Source organism: Choristoneura fumiferana, chromosome 7 (assembly GCF_025370935.1).
Source record: "Choristoneura fumiferana chromosome 7, NRCan_CFum_1, whole genome shotgun sequence".
Lineage (NCBI taxonomy): Eukaryota > Metazoa > Arthropoda > Insecta > Lepidoptera > Tortricidae > Choristoneura > Choristoneura fumiferana.
This window is the reverse complement of record NC_133478.1, coordinates 3355166-3362202: the sequence shown is the minus strand read 5'-3', so window position 1 is coordinate 3362202 and position 7037 is coordinate 3355166.

Genomic DNA, 7037 nt, shown 5'->3' with positions numbered 1-7037 from the left:
AACTTCTTGTTGGTTATATATCTAATCTAACTGGCTGTCCGGAAGACATCGCTCATAAGCGATAAGACCGCCTATTATCAATCCTGCATTTTTTCTTTGTAACTACATTAACATATTGTGATTTGTGCTCAATAAAGCATATTTGTATCGTATTATAGGTACCTTAGTCAAGTATTCGTAACAAATATCCGTCTGAAATTATCAACATTATTAAATGTACACAAGGAAATAACGACAACATTTAAGCTAACTTGACTCTAATGGTAGCTTCATCTGCTGGAAATTCCGTAGGAAAAATGTATTTCCTGTTTAGTTAGGTAGGTACAAAACCAGACAGTAGATTGAAGTTATTTGAGTCAATGGGTCAGGAAGGCAAAGTTTATTAAACTTAATAAGTTACACGGTTCAACTCAAGATTATAATCCAGGAATTGTCCGACTAGTTTCGATCTTTTCGGAAGTTCTTTTTCATAGATGAGCGCGTTCACGACGCTGGCGCTCCCCGACCCCCGACTTAAAATAGTGATAGTATTTTTAACAAATGTGTCTCACAAGAGCTTAATAAATTAAACTTATGTTTTCTTCCTTTTTCAACCTATATAGGTCCCACAGCTGGGTAAAGACAGGGGGTTACCACGAAATTCGAAAATCGAAGTTTGTCTCGTGCCATCCCTCTCACTCTCGTATTAAATATTATTAGCGTTACGAAGTTCGAATCTTGCGCATGTAGTATAGTCAGGGCTTGAGCTTCAGCTTTGCCTACACGAGCCCAGTGCGATTTGGGAACTTCATATGTACACGATTGCTACTCTATTTTTTTTCAGTCGTAGAACTGATCGCATCAGAAACACCGAACGATTCGTTCCTGATTCGTCATATTCCTAATTGGCCATGTTCCTGATTCGACACTTTCCTAACTGGTCGTATTCCTAACTCGTCATATTCCTGATTCGTCATATTCTTAACTCGTCATTGTACGGTGAAATGAAATTACGAACACGTGCTTACAGTCGGTTAGGTTAAGGTTATTTTCCGATTTAATAAGTGCCCCGAATCGGTTCTGCGTGGTCATAAAAAAAAACCTTAACCTAATCGACTTAGATTTTGTCGCATAAAAACTTTGATCTGATCTAGTGCAGGCAAATTTAAATGATATGACGAGAAAGGAATATGACGAGTCAAGAATATGACGAGTCAGGAATATGACCAGTTAGGAAGGTGTCGAATTAGGAATATTACCAATTAGGAATATGCCGAATCAAGAACAAATCCACCGAACTGCGCTCCAAAACGCTCTTTATAGATGTGGGAGTTAAGCTTAAGTGGGACGGGGCTGTTCATGTCTGCCACATGCCACAGCCGGTGAAATTACTGGCACTTGAGGTATCCCGTCTTAGGCCTCTAGGTTGGCAACGCGTCTGCAATACCCCTGGTGTTGCAGATGTTTATGGGCGGTGGTGATCTCTTACCATCAGGAGACCACTTGCTCGTTTGCCAACCAGTTGAATAAAAAAAAATTACATGCACCCACAGCGATGGACCCAAGTTACTACCCATTGGGTTCCATTGGGATGGCTATCGAAACAGAGAGCCTCCAATGTTCGAAAATCAAAGGTCGTATCGTACCGTCTCTCTGGCTCTCGTATTAAATAGTATAAGTGTCAGAGGGACCGAACGACACGAACTTCGATTTTTGAATTTCGTAGTAGCCCTGCAGAGGCAGACCGAAGAGATGGCGGGACGACTTGTATTGGACGCATATCATGTAGTAGCAGGAACATACTAAGGTAGGAATCTCAAAAAATATATTATTACTGAACCGCCTTTTATGCATTCTAATTCTCATTAAATATGTATAATCCCACTAATATTATAAATGCGAAAGTTTGCAAGTCTGTTTGTTTGTTTGTTAGTTTGTTACTTCATCAAGTCTAAACCGCTGAACCGATTTAAATATAATTCGGTATACAGATACTTTGAGTCCCGAGGAAGGACATAGGATAGTTTTATCCTGGAAAATTGCATAATTACCGCGGGATAGCGATAAACGAATTCAACGCGGACGAAGTCGCGGGCAACAGGCTATTAGTTTGGGTACATATTTTATTTACATCCTGTGCTATCAATTTTACACGTAACAGGAGGTGGTCCAGTTTTTTCTCTATTTCCTTTCGTATTTATTAGGTAACAAATTTAATTAGGAACGATACGATAAAGAAAGAAATAAGAAAGAAAGAAAGAAAATACATTTATTTAACGCCATAAAACAAACTGAGAACAGATAAAGACATACATGACGCTAAATAGGTCCCCACTCAGCATAATGCCACGGCAAGCCGTGGCGCTGATTTTCAGTGAGGAGGAGGATAAAGAGTAGGTAATTAAATTAAATTTTAATTAACGGTTACATAAGCCTTTTAGACATATTTCTGCAAATAGAAACCGCTAAAGTACCTAATTAATTAATCACACATTTACTCACAACTATAAATAAAATATCTTATCAAATATACCTAATGGACCAACCACACTCGCGCGGCCCGCGGGCATCATTTCTAAAGCAGCCGAGAACATTGAAATATTTAAACTAGCATGCGTAGCCAACAGACCTCGTATACTGGGTGTGGCCTGTAATATGAGCAAATCATCCTCATCTAAAACTGTATTTGCATGCATTTAAGTATGTTTTTATCGCAAATAAATGATTGATTGATTGATTGAAATAATTAAAACATAGAAAATACTCGTCAAAACGAACAACATTAGTTCAGCGACTTTTAAAAATAATTAGTTTTTTTTAATTTTTATTACACTACAGTTTATTCGAAGAAGTAATGTAAAGCAAAATGGTTGATGTTTGTCGCATGACAGGTGATGTCAGTGTGTTCTAGGATGGCGTACATTGATTGCAGTATTTATTTGCATGAAAAAAAAAGAAAATCTAAAGATTTCATTATTTTTAAGTCGCTTAACTAATGTTGTTAAGTTTGACGAGTATATATCGTCGCTCGGCAGGCAAAAGTACTAAAGCGACACTTTGTCAACTTTACAGGAGAGCGATTTAAAGTTTTTTTTTTACGAAAAAAAATCATAACTTTTTAACCAGACAACCAATTTTGAAATTTCCAGGAATATATGACACATAATTTAATAGACTATAATAAGGTTTTAATAATTCAACGCAAAACCCACTGGTTTAGGAGATAAGTGTCGCTTTAGTAAATTGTCCCCTAGTCATCGAGCAAATGCAATCAGGCAAAAAGACTAAACGTAAAAATTTACCTCAAACGTCATATTTCAAATTAACTAATGTGATTTTACTTCTCAATAAATTTAGTATGTTTTACTAACAACACACATTTTTTTTTCTTATCAAACTGTTCGTAATGCTGATTTACCAAATCGCAAGGAAAAAAATATTCCAAAGTACCTACTGAACAGAAATTATATAAATAATATTAATTAATTATTATAAATATTAATCATCTATGCTAAAATTTCAATAACTTAACTTTAACTGGTACTAACACTAGACTTTTGATAATATTATAAGGTAATTAATCACAAAGGCACCATCTGATTTATAACTAAATGCACAAAAGGTTTTTTTTTCACTATTATTTTTTGAGGTATTTTATTATTATCATGTCCTAGTATGTTTGGTGTATATACAAAGCATACGCTTAGGTTGAAGGATGAAATAATACGTAAAATACCTTAATTTATTCTGTAGGTAATAACTTTAATTAGCATTTCAACAAAAAATTCAGAACAATTTTTTCTATGTTATACAAATAAATCATTCATTCAACATTATAGTACTTATTAGTACCTAATAAGTAAGAAACCTGAGTAACAAACTGATGCGTCATGGTTGCTATAGCAACTTTAGATATAATATTGGTCTATATAACGATTAAGAAATATAATGCACTATTGGTACAACAACATTTGTTATTTTCTCATGATCTAACTATCCGGTATCATGGACTTGTAATATACCAAACTATTAATATACTAAGGGGCTGTTTCACCATCCATTGATTAGTGTTGACTGGTGGTTAGGTGTGATGCCGTCTCTATTTGTTTTGTTCGAATAGACGGAGACGGCATCACATTTAACCTTCGTTTAACGCTAATCAATGGATGGTGAAATAGCCCCTAACAGTAATATGGTATAATGCCAAATGAAACGTCGTGAGACCTTTGCTGAGATTTATAAGGACTGCGTTAAGTGAGACATGGCCGTCTTCAAAATTGACCACCTAGACTGAGAAAAGCTGGCGGAAAAATGCAGTGATTGGCACAGACGTGTGTTGGAGGGCCGCAAGTATTGCGATGAAGGCTTGCCTGGCTCAATGCATTTGTTGACAAGAGACAGAAACGACACCAAGGCCGTTCTGCACCAACATCCGCAGACTTCGCTTGTCAAAGATGTGGACGGACATGTCGCTCTCGCATCGGTCTAGTCAGCCACCAAAGACGTTGTGCACAGGCAACACGCCAAAATTCGTCTGGAACAGACGCGCAGGCCTGATCGATGGTATAATGTATGTGATATAACCTATGTTCGATATAACGTTCAGTGGGTATAATGAATTACTAGTATTTATGCCAAATATCTTTTATATCTAGTGAAAGTATATCTAAAGTTGTTATACTGGTCATAACACACCCTGATGGTCATTCGGTTCCACCATGGAGCCGCAGCTGCATTTATGAGGCACGCAAAAATCGCAGCCCAGGCGGAGAGCTACTGCCACCCGCAATGAGTCGTTGTCCAAGAGTGTTCCCAAATAAGGAACAGGCAACGCCTAACCACGTTCCCGCTTTGACTTTTGATGCCGACTTCAGCCTGGCCAAACCCAGCCCAGTGGTTACACCCACAGGCCGTGCCAGAGCGTCTCTAGCCACCCTCGTCATCCCAATCTCATTGTATCTGCGGATCCACATACGAAATGGTATTGGTAACCTTTATGAGATTTAAAAATTTAAGAGATAAGGCCATCAACTCCATGTGCCGATCCGAGGAACGCTGGCAAGCCCACATCCGCCGCACGTCGCAAACCGAGACCACCGTTACATATGGCCAAGGACGCTTGGACCCATTGCTCATCCGCAAGGGACACGTTCAATACAGTCTCCTTTGTATCTCTCAACGTGACGTCAAAAGAAGAAGTTTTACCCGAACACAACCATTGGAGTGGTTTTCAAAAAAATAGGTTACTTTTGGAACTGCGAAACACAGTCAAGATGAGATGGGTATTAATACTCTTCAAACGTTACTGGGCGAGCAAAATAGACGCTTCCGGGTCTCTAGTGCACTAGAAATGGCCTCTTGGAAAATAGAAGAACCCAAGAGGGTAAAGGTCTCGTGTAAAGCCCTCGCCCTTTGAGACCAGGAAGAAAGATCTTAAAGAAGTTAAAGAAGGAGAACAGGCGGGTTAGCAGCAGTAAACCTGTCCCATATTCGCCTTTAGTCCTATACCTCTCAGTGGGGAATAAGGAAAGCCAATTCCGCTTTGCGACCTTAGGTTTCCCCTCTTAGGTGCCATCATCTAAATACCAAATATTAAGAGGTGATTTTCGAGACGACAGTGCTTCGTGAATAGCAAGACTGAAGGTAAGCGGTCCAAGCTGATCTCCCTGCTGCGCACCACCTGCGAAAGAATTTGAGAATCGCCGTAGACAAGGTAAGAAGGATAGACCTGGTGTAAAAAGGTACAGGGTGGGAATGTATTTTTCCACTTCGCTAACAGAACATCCCTCTCGCCAGTATTGGACGCGTTCTTGAGATCCTACTTCAAGACGACACAGTCTGGATTTCCGGGTTCCGTGACGAAAGTGCGTGTTGTGGATCGTGACCTCACACCCCCTCAGTGTTCCAAACCCAGCTGAAAATGAGCTGGTCGAATTCCGTCTAAGCCCACGGCTGACCCATTATGGAATGACCCTAGTGCTCGCACCACATCCTCCAAGTTTACCGGCAAGGCTTGAATGGACCGATCCGGCTCCCGAGGGAAATTTAACGTGTGGGACGCGGGAGGATGCTTCGTACGCAAGAACACAAGCGTCTCAAGACCCGGAGGTGCTACCGAGTGATCTGATATTAGCACGCGAACGGCCCCCCACACACCGGCCTCATATACTTTGGACGTTTGGACTCTATAGTCTTAAGGACAGAATGCGACCTGGAGGAAGCCTGCCCGTCACTACTAAATTCAACCAAGTCCCATGTTCAAGTTTGGTCTTAGTTTGCGGCGTGTGGAGAATGTGGGCTTGCCAGGCGAGGTGGACGGCTCGACACCTAATAGCGTCGCTGCCTCGGGCTCCGCTGATATAACGAGTTTGGGATGACGTGGGGGGCTAGAGACGCTCTGGCACTTGTGGGTGGGTGTGCCACTAGGGTGGATTTAGCCAGGCTGAAGTCGGTATCAAAAATCAAAGCGGGAGCGTGGTTATGGGCTTTGCTTGCTCCTTATTTGGAAATACTTCTGGACAACGACTCATTGTGGGTGGCAGTAGCTCTCCTGCTGCTGCGATGTTTGTGTGCCTCATAAATGCATCTGCGGCTCCATGGTGGAAGCAAATGGCCATCAGGGGCTTAAGATGATCGGTATAACAAATAACACATAATTTCACATTATTATGCTATAAGTATTTAGTAGTATAATGTGTAGATATAATTTAGTTTTCTTTATGAAATCGTTGGAGTTGCAATTCTAACCTAACCTAGTTTTCAGGCAGTTTCGTTTCTTGATAGGGTCGCAATTCTAACCAAACCTACTTTATTGGCATAACACATTATTATTATAATAGTATTACGTATTCCAGATTATACCAATAATTCATTATACCCACTGAAAGTTGTATCGACCAATAATATATCTAAAGTTGTTATACCTAGCCACCGGTACGCACCCTGACCATTTCACGCGTTGAGTTCTTGTCGGTGTTCAGGAAAATTTGCGGCAATCCGCGGTGGATTTTGCGGTCAAAAAACGGGAGAATTATTCGGCACTGAGTAACTATTATTTT